Consider the following 18164-nt stretch of genomic DNA (forward strand, 5'->3'; position numbering starts at 1 on the left):
CCCGGTACCGGAGGGGCCATCGGAATAGGTGGACTTACAAGGAAGGAGGAGACCGAGACGGAGACTGAAGCTCATCCTACTGAGACCACATGGAGTTTGTATTAAAATCATATAAGACCGCAGAGGGACTGGAGACTTGGAAATACTGTAAGAGCAGAGGAGCAAAAGTGATTGTGGATCCAGAGAAAGACCTGAAAGTGCCAGCCAGTGGCAGTGGCTGGCACCAAAGATCCCATGATCCTGAAGAACAATATGCTAGGACTTCTTCTTGGTCATTGAACCTTCTCCCCAGAACTCACTTTTTAGAACTGGTGCTGTATTGTTGACCTGATGGAAAATCAATTTAATTATTTCCTATATTTTCTGCACTCTATAACTTTAGCACTTTATAATTTTAACAATCTTTTAATAATTACATGTTATTCTATTAAGATCTTGAGAATAACTTATTATTAATTGGTATTTTAATATTAGTGTAATTGATGTTTATACTGTTTATTAATAGAATTTATATGGAGTTTTTAATAATTAACAGTTTAGCTAATTTATTAGAAGGGTTTTTTAAAACTGATGAATTATTGGGGTAGGTGTGACAATATGTATGAAATGAATGATTGCTATGGGTGGGCTGGGTGGGACTTTGGTATGGATGAAACAAATGGAAATGGTATGAATGATTTGATTAGCCTACCTGACACTGGAGAGGCAGGAGGGGAGGGGGCACCGATGTCTGGGGTGGCAGAGGGTCGGAATATTCTGGTCTTGCTGGGGAGAGGCAGATATGGCGGGGGCCACAGAGCTAGCCATTCCAGGGGAACGAGAGATCACTGCTTAATATGATCCCTTGTTCTGGCTCTGTGAACCCAATCCTGGGTACTGGTGATGAGTGTAATTCTGGCCCTGGGCTCAAGCTGCTGCTACTCAATGCCAGGTCAGTGGTAAATAAAGCTCTCCTCATCTGGGATCTGATCCTGGATGAGGAGGCCGACCTGGCATGTGTAACTGAAACCTGGCTGGGCCAGAGGGAGGAGTTCCTCTCTCTGAAATTTGCCCAGCCGGGTTTCAGATATGGCATCAGCCTCGACCCCAGGGAAGGGGTGTGAGGAGTGACTATTATAGCCAGGGAGAGCCTTGGCTTACGTAGACTCATTGCTCCAGAGATTGCGGGTTGCGAGTCCCTCCTGGTGAAGTTGGACTTAGGGGTTCAGGTGGGCTTGTTTCTCATGTACCTGCCTCCCAGCTGCGTGTCAACAGCCCTGCCTGTGCTACTCGAGGAGGTAGCCGGGTTGGCGGTAGGGTTCCACAGACTTATTGTCTTGGGGGACTTTAACCTGCCGTTGCTCAGCGAAACGTCTGGACTGGCACAGGAGTTCATGGCCACCATGACAGCCATGGACCTGACCCAAGTTGTACAGGGTCCGACTCACAAGGGGGGGCACGCACCCGACATGGTATTCCTCTCTGAGCAACTGAGTAATGGTCTGAGACTAAGGGGCTTAGAAGTGTTGCCTTTGTCATGGTCAGACCATTTTCTACTGCGGCTTGACTTCCTGGCTCCAATCCTTCCCCGCAAAGAGGCGGAACTGATAAAGCTGTTCCGCCCCAGATGCCTGATGGATCCAGAGGGTTTTCAGAAGGCGCTTGGGGTTATTCTCCTGCTGGGCCCCAAAGAAGGAAGGTGGGGAAAAGGAGAGCTTCATTCTTTGCGCCTCCTTTTTCCCGCCTTCCTTCTTTGGGGCCCAGCAGGAGAGTGCCGGAAACAGCGGCATCGGGCAGTAGCCGGGGGACAGCTGCGAGTGGGAGCTCCAGGTCGGAGGCACCGGCACCGGCAGCGCCCCGCCCAGCTGGAGCTTCCCTAGGAGCTTCGCGGCACACCTGACCGTGTCTGTGCTGCAGCACACCGGTTGGTAAACGCTGCCTTAAAACCCATCTCTGTCGTCAGGCATGGGGGAATTGAGACTCTTCCTCCCCCTAGGCTTATAAAATTTATGCATGGTATGATAGTATGTATGATTGGTTTTTAAATTGGGGTTTTAAATTAACTTAAATATTAGATTTGTTTACATTGTAGTATTATTGCTGTTAGCCACCCCGAGTCTGCGGAGAGGGGCGGCATACAAATCTGATTAATAAATAAACAAATAATAAGTAAATATTATAGCCTGGGAGACCTTCAGTCTATGCAAGCTCTCTGCTCTCGAGATAGTGGGATGTGAGTCCCTCTTTGTAAAGTTGGAACTAGGGGTTCAGGTGGGCTTGTTGCTCATGTACCTGCCTCCCATCTAGGTGTCAGCCCTGCCTGCACTACTCGAGGAGGTAGCTGGAGTTCATGACTTCCATGGCAACCATGGACCTGATCCAGGTAATTCAGGGCCCGACTCGCGAGGGGCGCACACTCCCAATATGATTTTCCTCTTGGAGCAGTTGAGTAATGATCTGAATTTAAGGGGCTTAGACATCATGCCTTTTTCATGGTCAGATAATTTTCTGCTACAGCTTGATTTTGGGGCTCCAATCCACCCATTAGGTGGTACTGCCCAAAGCCTAATGTACCCATTGGGCTTTCAGAGGGCACTTGGGATTTACTGGATTTGTTTATACACAATTTGGTGGAGTCACTGGTAATGGCCTGGAATATGGCCACAAAGAGGGCTCTAGACCGGATTGCATCTATGCGACCTCTCTGTGGCAGTAGACCCAGATCTCCTTGGTTCACCAAGAAACTCAAGGGAAGAAACGCCAGAAGACACGTCTAGAGGAGCGTTGGAGGGACAGTATATCTGGATCTCCCCGAACACTATTATGTTCTTACATTAAGACTTATTTAGTGGCGCTCAAGGCGGCAAGATGCACATATTTTTCCACCTTGGTTGCATTAGTGGAGTCTCGCCAACTGCCTGCTTAGAGTGATTCCTCCTTAAGATGGGGGAGGGGTAGACGAATCCTTGCAAGGCAGTGCTGAGGATTTTAATAAGTTTTAAATAAGTTTTTAACAGATAAAGTCTCTCAGGTTGAAATAACTTTATGGCGTACTGTTTTGATGAAGGGAATTTTGGATTGGACAGGATGAAAATACAAGTGATTATATGGATTTAAACTTACTTTGTCAATTGTGAACTTGTCAACATGGAGGCATGTATCTAGGAAAAATTGATTCAGATGTTTAAAAACATTTATGAAGATATAAAAAGAATTGTCTTTAAGAAACCAGAGGTGAAAAGCAAGTAGAAATGGAATTGGAGTATAAAGAATATTTAGAATATCCGATGATGGGAAATGAAAATGAAAAAATGAAAACTAAGGAGACCCTACAGATGAAAAGAGAACAGAAGAGACAAAACAGATTGATGACTACACTGGAATCTACAGTTATAAGAAAAATGAAAAGAGAATTGAAAATGACGAAGAGATTGGGATTTATAGTGATTTGAAAAATGAGAAAAGAATTTAAAAAATAAGCAGATTGATGATTATACTGGTTCACAGTGATGTGAAGAGAGCAAGAAGGGAGTAGGAAACAATTTAAAAGTAAGAGTGATAATAGGGAGAAGACGACTAGGAGGAATTGAGAGCAGATTTATGAAAATCAACCGCTGAACTTACCTTTATCTGAACGGTGATTCTCCAATCATTGGAGTAGTCCACAGTCAGTGGGACCTGCCAAAGCCTGAGTCCCTCGGGAGGGATTAAAACTAGGTATCTGGAGTAGACGCAGGAATCACTTGCTGAAGGACCCTTCTACTGAAGGCTGAGGCAAAAATGTCTATCTTGTAATGCGTGATGAAAGTGGTAGGAGCAGACCTGGTAGCTGCTCTACAGACCTCTTCTAGGGAAGCCTGTTTAGACCAGGCGGCCTGGTAGAGTGGGCAGTAATACCCCTAGGGTGAGGAGCTGCAGACAGGTCGTAGGCCTTAGCTATGACCACCCTTATCCATCTACCTATAGTGTTGAAGTTGACCTTTCTCCTCATAGAGGCCGGGAGGTACGAGATGAAAAGGGCCTGACTTTCTCCATTCTGCTGTGCGCTTCAAATAGATGCGTAAAGCGCGCCTGACATCTAAAGTGTGCCACTTTCGTTCCAGAGGGTGAACAGGCCTGGAGCAGAAGGAGGGAAGGGCAAGTTCCTGGGATCTGTGGAACAATGAGTTTATTTTAGGGAGAAAGGAGGGATCAAGGCGTAAGTCGACCTTGTCAGACCAAAATAGACAGAAATCCTTGTGCATGGATAGTGCAGCTAATTCTGAAATTCTTCTGGCCGAGGTGATGGCCACGAGAAAGGCCACCTTCTGAGTAAGGTGACAAGTGGAAGAGTCCCGGAGCGGCTCATATGGAGGTTTTTGACAAAACCAGAGTGTCCAGTACCTTGGTCAGGTTCCATGTGGGAAAATGATGAGTGACTGGAGGGCTGCGTATGGAAGCACCCCTCAGAAGACTTTTAATCAGCGGGTGCTGCGACAAAGGAGAGGAGTCTGCACAGGCCAAGATAGAAGATAGAGCCAATACCTGGCGTTTGAGTGTGTTGTGAGCCAGGCCTTTAGCAAAACCATCACTCAGGAAACTCAACAATTGACCAACCGTTAAGTCTGTTGGGGAGCAGCGTGATCCTTTGCACCACCTGCAGAAGGTGCGTCAAGTAGAGCCATAGATCCGCTGGGTAGATGCCCGTCTGCTGTTAATGATCAAGTCCATCACTTCAGTAGGCACTTGGCGGTTGACTAACATGAGCCGCTCAAGTGCCAAGCAGTCAGTTTCACCCAGTGGGGGTCTGGAAGGCATACTGACCGTTGCTTCAATGTGTTGGTTAGCACAGGAAGATGCCAAGGAGGGGATACAGACAAGGTCACAAGGTCTGCAAACCAGGGCCTGCGGGGCCAGTATGGGGCCACCAGGACCAGCTCTGCTCCCTCCTGCAACAGCTTGCGAATCACTCTGGGGATCAGAGCAAGAGGCGGAAAGGCGTAGAGAAGACCCTCCAGCCATGGAGAACGGAGAGCATCCGTGCCTTTGCTCCCCGACAGCGGAATCTGGTGAAGAACCAGGGCAGCAGGGTGTTTGTGCTGGTGGTGAAAAGGTCCACTTGAGGCCTCCCCAACCGGGAACAAATCTTCCTGAAGATGCTGGGATGCAGCCGCCACTCTGTCTGATCTATCGTGGAGCGGCTGAGCCAGTCCGCTGTGGTGTTGTCCTCCCCTGCAATGTAGTCCGCCTTGATGGAGAGCAGGTGATTTTCGGCCCAAGAACAAAGGATCTTGGCTTCCTCCATAAGCGCAGGGGACCTGGTACTCCCCTGTCTGTTGATATGCGCCTTGGCTGTGGTGTTGTCGGTGAGGACCAGAATATGCTTCCCCACCGTCAGCTGACTGAGATGTTGGAGGGCCAGAGAAACTGCCCGCAATTCCAGGATGTTGATGGGCAAAGAGGACTCCTGTTCTGACCAGAGACCCTGTGCCGCCGAGGAATTGATGTGAGCCCCCCATCCCAAGAGGCTGACATTCGTGGTCAGCACCAGACGGGCTGGTTCAATGAAGCATGAACCCTGACTCAAAGTCTCTGCAGACCACCATAGTAGAGAGTTCCGGACCTTTTGGGGGAAAAGAATTTTTAATGGAGATGAACCTCGACCTTGTTTTTGGAAAGGGGGAGGAACCATTGCAAATCCCTGGAGTGTAGGTGTGCCCAAGGAACAATATGGATGGCCGAGATGAATTTTCCCAGAAGAGTGGACAACGTGCGCAGAGATACCTTGCGCTGGCGCCGAATAGAAGCGTTTAGATCCGCAATACTAGCCTGACATTCCTGGGAAAGGAACACCTTACACTCTAGGGAGTCTATAATAGCACCTGGATGAAAAATGGACTAGGAAGGGACTAAATGACTTTTTTCCCTATTGACAGAAAACCTGTGGTCCGCTAAGGCTGATAACGTTACCTGGATGTAAGGCTTGAGATCTAGAAGAAGCCAGCAACAAAATGTCATCGAGATAACACAGAATTTGCATGGGAATTGACCTCAGATGGGCCGCTAAGGCTGCTAGTACCTTAGTGAATACTCTGGAGGCTGAAGAAAGGCCAAAGGGAAGTGCACGGTATTGGTAATGAACACCCCCATAACAAAATCTAAGGAATTGGCGAAAATCGGGATGGATAGAGATATGGAGATAAGCCTCCGTAAGGTCAAGAGAAGATAGAAGGTTGCCCTTCCTTATGCACACCAAGATGGATTGAAGTGAGTGCATCTTGAACCGCCGGTACCTAATATGGCAGTTCAATTTTTTAAGGTCCAGAATGGCTCTCCACCCCCCCAAAGACTTAGGAACCAGGAAAAGGATGGAGTAAAATCCTGATCCAGCTTCATGATCGGGCACCTGCTGAATGGCCTTAATCTCAAGAAGATGGTTAATTGCCTTCTTCATGAGGCACTTTTTGGCCAAATTGTTAGACACAGGGCACCGGATTAAAAAGTTTGGAGGGGGGGTAGAGAGGAAGTCTAGGGAGAGGCCATTTTTTACCATCTCCCTGACCCACACGTCAGATGTGGTTTCCTCCCATTGGTCTGCAAAAAGCAAGAGGCAAGCACCAATGGGAGCGTCCAGATCCTCCGGTGACTCACTTGGTGCGTCGAAATGGGCGGCCTCCTCCTCCTCCTCGAAATAGCCATTTGGAACCCCTGCCCCTAAAGGACTGGTTCTGGAAAGGGCGCTGACGTGCTCCATAGAAAGATTGAACGGGAGAGTGATAAGGTCTTCTTGGGTTAGAAACAAATTTTGAATTACCTCTGCGATTAGCATGAGGCAAGATCTTATGTTTGTCCTTGTCCTCAGTTAGCAGCAGTTCCCAAACAGGTCCAAAGAGATGTCCATCGAAAGGAGAGGTAGAAAGTTTCCACTTATGTTTGGCATCCGCTTGCCCGGAGCGGAGCCAGAGCATCCTATGAGCCACAGCGGAAGTTGCCATAGTGCGGGAGGCAAACCTGGCTGCTTGAAGTGAAGCGTCCGCAGTGAAGCGCGCTGCTGCTAGCATCTTGGTGATGTCTTGCTGAGATCTAGTATCATCAGGTGAAATCCTTTCTTGTAGATCCCGCAGCCAGGTCAAATTTGCTCGGGCAAAGAAGGAAGCCGAAGTGGCCATCTTCACTGCCCAGGCACCAGTTTGGTGATTTTTTATGAGAGTCTGCTCGACTCTTTTGTCCTCCAGCTTCATCAATTCTGCTGGGGGATAAGAGGGCAGTAATGGGAGCATCCACCTTGGGAGGCTCCAGGGAAGGGGCTAGTTCCGGGCCAACATTGAAGAACTTTCTATCATTAGCGAAGGGCATGGGGCCTGCTGGAGGGAAGAGCTACTGTTGTTGAACTGACTCTACAAATAGGGGTGGACAAGTGATTACTTGAGCCTCAGGCATGTTTAGGGAAAAGAGGGGGTTAATGTCTAATCCAGAGGGAGCCGAGGGGTTTGCTGTAACCAATTTTGCCGCGTTCCTAGCCTTGAATAACAAGGAACGGAATAAGGAGGGATGGAAAAGCCCTGCAATAGCAGTGGGTTCAGGGGGGATACCTTCATCGTCTGATAGCTCCAAATCCGGCCCCCTATCCTCTTCCTCTGCTGTGCCACGAAACTCTGGTGCATAACTCATATGAGGCAGGGTCTGAGTAACCTGGGCCTGAGGTGAACTCAAAGGGGCTGCAGAAGGAACTGGTTGGACTGCACCAGGGATAGAGGCTTGGTTCCCCTCATCATCTGCATGCATTGAGACATGCTCTGGGAGACTGCTGCCGAGATAATAGCCTGTATATTGGCAGGATCCTGAAACCCCTGAATGACCGGTACATTCTGATAGGCCATGGTAGGAACTGCAGCAGGGCTTGAATAGGCCTGAGAAAGGGGAAAGGGTGCAGAGGGGAGAGGAAGGAAAGGAAGTATAGAGGTAGGGAGTACATTTAAGGGCTGGCCTGAAGCCCCCCAAATATCAGAGTCTGCTAGAGCCAAATTGCAGGATTCCATTAAAACTGAATCTGCCTGATCAGTAGGAGGAGCTGCAACCTCAGTGTGCACTTCTACCTTGGATGCTTTATCACAGAGTCTCGTTAAGGCCTTGTGAATCCTGATCTCAGATTTCTTTGAGGCCTTAGTTATTTTAGGCCTGGTCTCCTTAGCCTTAAAGGCTCTCTTTTTTGAGTGCGCAAAGGAGAACCCCATGTTGCTGGGGCCAGGAGCATGAGAATCCCATTCAGCGGTAGGTATGGAGACCCCAGAATCTTGCTCTGCCGAGGCAGGGGTTGCAATCACTAGATTGAGTAAAGAAAGGCCCAGGCAAAATGGCGGTTCATAGTCTTCGGAGAGGGGCGGCATACAAATCTAAGTAATAAATAAATAAATAAATAAATAAAATGGCCACCAAGAAGGGAAGCCTAGGTTGTCTTAATTCGATAGGCGTCATTGAATAATATTGCAGCTCTCAGTTCAAGATGGCAACAAGGTAATGGTGCCGTTTTATTTAATCTTTTTTTATTTCTATATATCCACTCACTCCCGAGTCAACAAATTTAAATTAGCAATTTTGGCTTAGCCACATCGAAAACCCACTTCAGTGTCCTCCAGAAAACACAATTACGCAGCTCTCAAAATAGCCCTAAATCATGGACAACTGAGGGGACGGCACGTCGCGCTGCCGCAGGAGCCGGTCAGCTAATAGGCACTGATAAGGAATGGTGAGATACAGGGAGCCGGGCGATCGCAGCCGAGGAAATAATGCTGAAATTGCTTTTCGGGTTGATGCCTGCCTCGGCGACTCCTGTCGCCGGCTCTGAAGGCCCCCAGGGAGGACTTGGGTGCTAAGATCACCTCCCCCACCTGGTTAAGTAAGGCTCCAATTAATTTTGTAAAGGAGTCATTATAATGCGGAAGAAGAGTCAGGCCTGACGAACTGAAAGGAAGCCTTCCGTCACTCTCAGAATGCCTTCCCAAGGCAGCAGCTAAAAGGGGAGGAGGGAAACTCAGGGAGGGTTTATTATTAGAATTATTATTTTTAAAATTTAAGGATTTACCTGGAAAGTAAGGAAGAGGATAGAAATAAAGGTGAAGTAACAGTCAGTGAGTTGACCACACATGTCCTGCTGAGGACTGAGGAAAAAAGCGGGAAGACTGACAGAATTTGAGCTTTTATAACATGGGCTCAGTCCTGATTGGTTGACAGACGGAGGTCAACCCACTGACTGTGGACTACTCCAATGATTGGAGAATAACATATATAAAAGGGAATTTGGAAAAAAAGAAATTATTAGTATAAAAACAAAAGAAAGAAAAAAGAGAAAAAGTTAAGAGAAGAGGCTGGAAAGGGAAAATTTATAAGAAGTGGTATTGATGAGAGACCAAAAGAGCATGGATGATTGATTGATTGATGGATGAATGTTACAAGATTTTTTTCTTTATGTTGTGTTTGGGCCTGGGCCAGCCGTTGCTCCCACAGATGGGAGAGACGTGGCACAAAGTGTATGCAAAAGCCTGGCTGACAGCCAGGAAGATGTGGCAGACAGCCAGGAAGATGTGGCAAACAGCCAGGAGGATGAGGCCACTGGGATGCAGGATTCAGCAGACAGCCCAGGTGATTTGGCATGCAGTCCGTCAGACAGTCTTTCGTCCCTGGGTTCTTCTGCAGATCAGTATATTGATCTGCATAGCCGAAGAGCTAAGCAAAGAAGGGATCGCTTTAAGGAGTATTACAAGTCATTATAGGAGCATCTGGGCTGGGTGTGGTTCTTATATTGAGGGCTGGGTGTGGTTCCCTTAATGAGGGCTAAAGGGATAAAAGGGAACCAAGGCCAAGGCAAACTGTGGCTGTTTATCTGTGTTATTTTGTGGTTCCTGCTCTGAAATTTCTGTTCCGTGCCGTTGGAGTTTTCAACCCAGCTTTTTCAGACAAGTGGGAGGTGAAAACTCTGGGACTTGCTGTTTGCTCCAAAGATTCAAAAGGACTCCTGAAAAGTCTTTGCTCATTCCAGGTTGTCTTTGTTTGTTTTCTCCTGTGTTTTTATATGCGGCTGAAGTAAGCCTTGCACTCTCATTGTTTTCGGACACTAAGAACTGTTTTTGAGTAACCCTTTTTTGTTTATCTAATACAAGTTAGCTGATTAGCAGAGCACGTGTGTGTTTGATTTCTTTTCCTTGGACTGTTACGCATTGCCTGAGCCCAGTCAGGCAGAACACTTTAGAATTATTGGGCTATATTTAATCATCTTAATAATATTAGTTGTGTATAAATATGTACAATTAATTAACATACCACACTTTTTGGTGTATAAGACGCACCTTTTTACCTCAAAAAGGTGCTTTAAAAATTGGGTGCATCTTATACACCAAATGTTGCCGAGGCCACCTGGCAGCACCTGGCGGGAAGCCGGTGGCTTGGCCCCAGGGATGAGCGGGAGCCTGCCTTTCTATGGCATGAGTGGCAGCGGCGCTCTGGAGCCTGAACGAGCCTGTCCCTCAGGACCTGCCCCTCCTGCCATGGAAAGGCAGCCGAAGGGGAGTCTGCACTTCATTTGTGAAAATTGGAGTAGTCAAGAGAGGGTCTTTGAAAACCTCATGGTATATAGTAATATTAAGGCAACCTCAGCAGGGAACTGTAATTGTAAATGATTCTATCACTAGCCATTTCTGTGACTAAAGGAACAACTAACAAAATGAATTGTCCTTGTTTATTTTGTTTATTTGTTTGAGTTAGGGGTTAGGAACACAAGAGTCTTCAAATCTGGCAAGTTTAAGGCTTGTGGAATTCAATTCCCATTTCTGAGCTAGCATGACTGGTGAAGGAATTCTGGGAGTTGAAGTCCACAAGTCTTGAAGCTGTCAAGTTTGAGATTTGCAAAAAGTATTCTGCTACACTGGTATTTTATTAAACAATACTACACCATTTGGTTCAGAATACTTTTTTCCTTGTTTTCCACCTCTAAAATCTAGTTGTGTCTTATACACTGGCGCGTCTTATACACCAAAAAGTACGGTAATTATCTCATTAAGAGTTTTTTTATAAGTTACATGTTGATTTGAATTAAATTTTGATGCTTTTTATAAGATTTGTTTTTAATATGAAATTCGTGTAAGTTATAAATTTGATGTTGAAAAATATTCAGGCAATTATAGATATTATTAGACCATTATAATATTTGCATAATTGTTTCCAAGTCATTATATAAGATTATACAATTTACATGCTGGCTTGAATAAAGTTTTGATGAACAAAGAAAAGGAATGAAATAGATTACAGCAAATTGTTGGGAAGGATATAACATTTTGAATAAATATCACCATACTCTATAAGACACGCTTCTATATAAGATTTGTGTAATTCATAAATTTGATTTAATGTGGATGATTCAGATAATTATTGATATTGTTGGAAGCTTATTTATTTATTTATTTATTAGATTTGTATGCCGCCCTTACAAGATTTGTATAATTATCTTCAAAGATCCCTATATAAGATTATATAATTGACGAATGGGATTTTTTGTTGTGGAGATTTTAGAATGTTATTAGTCAAGGGATGGTAGTACAGAAATAAGACTAGATTTAAAAAAAATGAGAGGATGAAAGAAGGTAGAGGGAAGAGAGGGAGATAGAGGGGAGTAATATGAAATATAGAAGGAAAATAGACAGGGAAATAAAAGTATAAATGATACAAATTTAGGATATTTGCTTATGACATTTTGAATAAATGTATAAATATGTAATGTTTTGATATTATAGTATATATATGGATGCAAAATTCGTGAAAAAATAAAAAATGATATAAAAAAATAAAGCATGTTTCTCCATTTCTCCTTTGGGGTAATTTAATATTCACAAAAATATTTCATTCTTCTGGGGGAGGTTTTCCCACAATAGGAACAGGCATCTCAATCACAAAGCCTGAAAGTATGTTTAAAAGCCCACCTATTTTCAACCCAATTTTGTCAGTCACCCCCAAAATATGCTGCCGTCACTAGTTTCTTGCTACCAAATAAACAGACACTTGCTTTCCTGCACCCTGCCTCCCTTTATTTCCAGTACCTTTCTCTCAACTTGGAACTGGGCCGGATTTTATTCTTCCAACATGCATTCTAGCTTTCCAGATTCTGCAATCTTTTCACAGCTATAATAAAACAAGGCCTCAACATTTTAGTCTTCTGGAAGAAAAAGCCATGAGGCTAGGAAGGCAGGACAGAGAAGTTGGCTGTTCTACCACCGAAAATAAAATGCCATATATTTTAGTGTTAGAGGCACCAAACTATCCCGTTACAAGAAATTTTCTCAGCCTCAACCTGACACATTTCTTCTCCCTGCGCAATAATCAGAAAGAGACGTAGCGACGCAGCGTCTTCCAGAGTTTACAATTGGCAAGCGTCGCCTCGTGATTGTTCCAGTTGACGGCTTTCTCTAGCCAATCCTGGGTTTTTCCGGGCGCATATTCTATCGTGACGAGCGGAGCGCGGCGGTAAGGCGGAAACGACGTGGTCGTGGATTCCGGGCGTTTGAATTTAACATATCTAAAAGGCAAGAGGTTGGGACAGACTGTTTTATTTGTTTTTCCAATGTGAGCCACCGAACCCGAGCAAGCAAGGAGGCAAAACTATAGTATGGAAGTTTAAATAATATGTTGCAAAAGATGCTGGCTGGGTTTCCTTATTGTGCAAACTTGTGAGAAAATATGTTGTTTCTGGTTTAGTAAACTTTTGATAATGGTGGTAACGTCCCTCAGCATGCATATAATACATTTCTTAAACCAAATGGACAGACTGTTTTTATGAGTAATGTTCGTTCCCTCTTTTTGCGGAAAAAAGATGTATAGTATTGTTATGTTTTGATTTCTATTTTGGAGGATTAAACTTCCAAACTTGCAAAAATAGGTTAAAAACTGACACTTACATAGTTACCATAAAATAAACAAACCTGAAATTGCTGAAGAAAATGGTGATTTCATTCATATATTTCAGTCGTACTCAAATATATAATTTTTGAATTATATTATATAATGCCTTGGCCTGTCTTCTAGTTGGATGGTAAATACACAATTTAAATACACAAAATACACAAAGCATACTATTCTGTAGTTTGTTGTATGTTTTTTCATGTTTTGTTTAGTTTGTCACTGATGTCTTGTATGTAAAAAAATAATAATAAATAAATACACAAAGCATGCTATTCTGTAGTTAAATCTAGTACTTCTAGCCCAGGAATTGTGACTTTCTTAAGATTTAGCCATTATAAATTGGAATATTATTTTAAATTAATAATAGTTGAGATTCTACAACATAAAAGTTCTATGGCTGGATTCGCACTTTTGTTAAACCCTATCTTAGTTATAGTTTAATAAATTAGCCATTATTTATTGTTTTCATCTTAATATATGATTGTAAGCAGCCAATATGCCTTTCAGCTTATTTTTTGAGGCCATTGGAATTCCTTACTGTTACTATTTGAACACAATTTTGCTTATTTTATAAAAATGTATTAAGTCTCTGATAGTGATACTTTAACCCTGGTACCCTCCTCGCATTTACTACGCACTTGTTACCCTCCAGGTCCTTTTAGACCCAGAGTATAAAAAGGTTGGTTCTAGCTACTGGAATGGTCTTTTTGAATACTTTTTTCACTAGTATACTAATTTGAACATTTCTGAACACAATGAAATGAAAATAGAAGTGAAAAAAAATATGCTTGTTTATTTTGCTCATCAAACACCCTCCCCCCATTTTTGTGAAAGTTTGTTCATTTTCATGTAGATTAGACTGGAAAATCTGACTTTTTTGACTATTTTTGGTATTGGGAAACTAATTTGAACATTTCTGAACATAATAAAAAGAAAATTGAAATGAAAAAAATTGATGCTTATTTGTTTATTTTGCTCAGAAAAGGGCCTCCCCCCCCACGGCTGTGTGCACTTTTTTCAATTTATAGATAGCATAGTCAGCCAAATCAGAATGTTTTTACCATCTTTGGCATTGGCATACTAATTTGAACATTTCTGAACATAATGAAATGAAAAAAAAATTATGTTTTGAACATCTAGAGTCCTCCGGGTCATAAAGGACCCGACATGAAGTTTAAGATCCTGTAAAAAAATTTCCCTGTATAAAAGGGTTGGTTCTAGCTACTGGAATGGTCTTTTTGAATACTTTTTTCACTAGTGTGCTAATTTGAACACTTCTGAACAGAATGATATGAAAATTGAAAAAAAAAATGCTTATTTGTTTATTTTGCTCAGAAAAGCCCCCCCCCCTTTTATTTCTGAAATTCTGTTCATTTTTATCTAGATTAGGCTGCAAAGTCTGACTTTTTTGACCATCTTTGGTATTGGGAAACTAATTTGAACATTTCTGAACACAATGATATGAAAATTGAAGTGAAAAATTAATGCTTATTTGTTTATTTTGCTCATAAAAGCTTGCCCCCTCCATTTTTGTGCAATTTTGTTCCTTTTTATCTCGATTAGCCTGCAAAATCAGATTTTTTTTTACCATCTTTGCATTGGCATACTAATTTGAACATTCTGAACATAATGAAATGAAAATTGAAATGAGAAAAAATGATGTTCGCCAACATTGTACACTTGTGCTCCTCCAGTTCCTTTTAGACCCGAAGTATAAAAAGGTTGGTTCTAGCTACTGGAATGGTTTTTTAAAATACTTTTTTCACTAGTACACTAATTTGAACATCCCTGGTCACAAACAAATGGGAAAAAAAAGGATTTTGCAGGCTAATCTATCTATAAATTGAAATAATTGCACACAGCCAGGGGGGGCAGGCTTTTCTCAGCAAAATAAACAAATAAGCATTATTTTTTTCATTTCAATTTTCATTTCATTGTGTTCAGAAATGTTCAAATTAGTATAGTAGCAAAAAAAGTATTCAAAAAAACCATTCCAGTAGCTAGAACCAACCTTTTTTACTCTGAGTCACATATGACCTGGACGACAAGTGTTCAAAACATTTTTTTTTCTTTTCATTATGTTCGGAATGTTCAAATTATTATGCCAATGCCAAAGACGATCACAAAATTCTGATTTGGCAGGCTATTCTATCTATAAATTGAAAAAAGTGCACAAAATAAGCATCATTTTTTACATTTCAATTTTCATATTATTGTGTTCAGAAATGTTCAAATTAGTATTTCAATGCCAAAGATGGTAAAAAAAAAGTAAGATTTTGCAGCCTAATCTAGATGAAAATGAACAAAATTTCACAAAAGGGGGGGGGGCTTTTCTGAGCAAAATAAACAAATAAGCATTAATTTTTTTCTTTTAAATTTTCATATCATTGTGTTCAGAAATGTTGAAATTAGTATACTAGTCAAAAAAGTATTCAAAAAGACCATTCCAGTAGCTAGAACCAACCCTTTTATACAGGGAAATTTTTTTACAGGGTCTTAAACTTCATTTCAGGTCCTTTTAGACCCGAGGAGAATAGCAGGGTTAAAGTCCCTAAATTGATTTAAATCTGTAACAAAGGCTGAAGTTGTTGCTTCTTGCGAGGAAAAAAAAGTTCCTATATGAAGCAAAATCTCCAATATAGCTTAACGTGTTTGAATTAAACCAGGGTTTTATTGTTATTATTAATGAGACTGACTAGTGAACATTAGGAAAATGAAGGTTTTCCTAGTTTGGTAGCAGATAGCTGTAAAACACTGACACAGCACAGTAAATGTCTCCCGTTATTGTTGTGCTGTGCTTGTTGCATATTTCTGTTAGTTGGACAACCTCTTTACAAGCCAACTAACAGAAATATGCAACAAGCACAGCACAACAATAATAGGAGATTTTAACTACCCCGACATTAACTGGAAAACAAACTCAGCATCAAGTGGAAAGTCTGATAGATTTCTCACCAGTCTCGCTGATAACTTTCTAACCCAAAAAGTGGAACCAGGAACCAGAGGGACTGCAATACTCGACCTAATATTAACAAACAGGGAAGAAATGATAGATGGAATTGAAGAAGAAGGGACACTGGGTGAGAGTGACCATGTCATCCTCAAATTCAACATATTACAATCACCAACTGCTGTACCCAACACCACTAGAGTCCCAGACTTCAGTAACTTTAACAAGCTCAGAGCAAACCTGGAAAAAAAAAACCTGGAAGGAACTTCTAAAGGGAAAAACCACACAGGAAGCCTGGGAGGCCCTAAAAAACAGTATCATAGATGCCCAAAACAATACAATCCCCATGAAAAAGAAAAACAGGAAAACCAAAATGAAACCAGCTTGGCTAAACAAAGAACTCGCAGACAACATAAAAGAAAAAAAAACCAAATACAAAAAACGGAAAGAAGGACTCATAACCAAAGCAGAATATCAGCAAACAGCCAAAACCTGCAAACAAAAAATAAAAACAGCAAAGGCCCAACACGAACAATACCTTGCAACGAAAGTCAAAGACAACAAAAAAAGTTTCTTCCAGCACATAAACAACATCTCATCACCGGCTCAAGGTTGACTCAGCCTTCCATCCTTCCGAGGTGGGTAAAATGAGGACCCGGATTGTGGGGGCAGTAGCCTTGCTCTGTTAAAAAGCGCTATTGCTAACATGTTGTAAGCCGCCCTGAGTCTAAGGAGAAGGGCGGCATAAAAACCGAATAAATAAATAAATAAATAAAATAAACAAGAAGAAAATCAAGGAAACAGTCACTACACTAAAAAACGAAGACGGTATTGAAATCACAGACAACAGAGACAAAGCACAGCTGCTCAACACCTACTTTGCATCAGTCTTCACACAAAATGGAACCACCTACCAACCAACCTGCAAGTCTGCAACAAATAGCCCCGGAACCGAGCTCAACCTAGACAAAAACACAATAAGGGACTACTTGTGGGAACTCAACGAGTACAAATCACCAGGGCCACACGGACTTCACCCCAGAGTCCTAAAAGAACTGGCAGACACCATTGCGGAACCACTTCTCCTCATCTACCAAAAATCCTGGACCACTGGAGACCTTCCAGAAGACTGGAAACGAGCTGACGTAGTCCCCATCCACAAAAAAGGTAAAAACACTGACCCAGGCAACTACAGACCAATCAGTCTGACTTCTATACCTGGAAAAATACTGGAGAAAATAATTAAAAAACAACTTTGCCACTACCTAGAAACAAACAACATTATATTCAACAGCCAGCATGGGTTTGTCAGAAACAAATCATGCCAAACCAACCTCATATCATTTTTCAACACCATAACCAAATCAGTGGACCAACACAACGTAATAGACCTCATATACTTGGACTTCAGCAAAGCTTTTGATAAAGTTGACCACAACTTCCTAATCCACAAATTAGAAAAAAACGGGGTAGGTTACAACACATGCAGATGAATAAACAATTGGCTGTCCAACCGCACGCAACGAGTTGTCCTCAATGGTTCCAAATCCACATGGAAGAAGGTAGGCAGTGGGGGTACCACAGGGTTCCGTCCTGGGCCCTGTACTCTTCAATATTTTCATCAATGACCTGGACGTGGGAGTAGAAGGGGAACTAATCAAATTCACAGATGACACCAAGCTGGCAGGGGTAGCCAACACCCTAGAGGACAGGTTCAAAATACAGAAAGATCTAGACAGATTAACACTATGGGCCCACACTAACAACATTATGTTCAACGTCGACAAGAGCAAAGTCCTTCACCTTGGTAAAAAAAAAACCTAGACACACATACAGCCTGGGAGAAACCCCACTTAGCAGTAGTGACTGTGAAAGAGATCTTGGAGTCTTGGTGGATAATCAACTAAACATGAGCCAGCAATGTGCAACAGCGGTCAAAAAAGCCAATACTATCCTAAGCTGCATCAACAGGGGGATACACTCCAATACCAGGGAAGTATTAATACCACTCTACTATGCCCTGGTCAGACCACATCTGGAGTACTGCATCCAGTTCTGGTCACCACACTTCAAAAGAGACATTGAAACTCTGGAGAAGATGCAGAAAAGGGCAACTAAAATGATTACGGGACTTGAAACCAAGACTTACGAAGAGAGATTGTGGGAACTGGGCATGGATAGCCTAGAGAAAAGGAGGGGCAGAGGGGACGTGATAGCTGTATACAAGTATATGAGGGGTTGCCACAGAGAGGAGGGGGCCACTCTATTCTCCAGAGCACTAGAGGGCCGGACAAGGAACAATGGCTTGAAG

General features: G+C 42.8%; 1 protein-coding gene across 5 annotated transcripts in view; it reads left to right on the top strand.

Annotated features, from left to right (window-relative positions):
- Positions 1-12403: 12403 nt before the first annotated feature.
- The window catches only part of IMMP2L (inner mitochondrial membrane peptidase subunit 2), a 218922-nt gene continuing 213161 nt past the window's right edge, over positions 12404-18164 (top strand). For 2 of the 5 annotated variants that reach the window (XM_070755520.1, XM_070755521.1), the window contains exon 1: positions 12411-12608. The gene's annotated coding sequence lies outside the window, so the exon portion shown is untranslated. Of the gene's footprint in view, positions 12609-18164 lie in introns of all 5 variants that reach the window. The other 3 variants (XM_070755518.1, XM_070755517.1, XM_070755519.1) reach the window with 3 other exon arrangements.

Source organism: Erythrolamprus reginae, chromosome 6 (assembly GCF_031021105.1).
Source record: "Erythrolamprus reginae isolate rEryReg1 chromosome 6, rEryReg1.hap1, whole genome shotgun sequence".
NCBI lineage: Eukaryota > Metazoa > Chordata > Lepidosauria > Squamata > Dipsadidae > Erythrolamprus > Erythrolamprus reginae.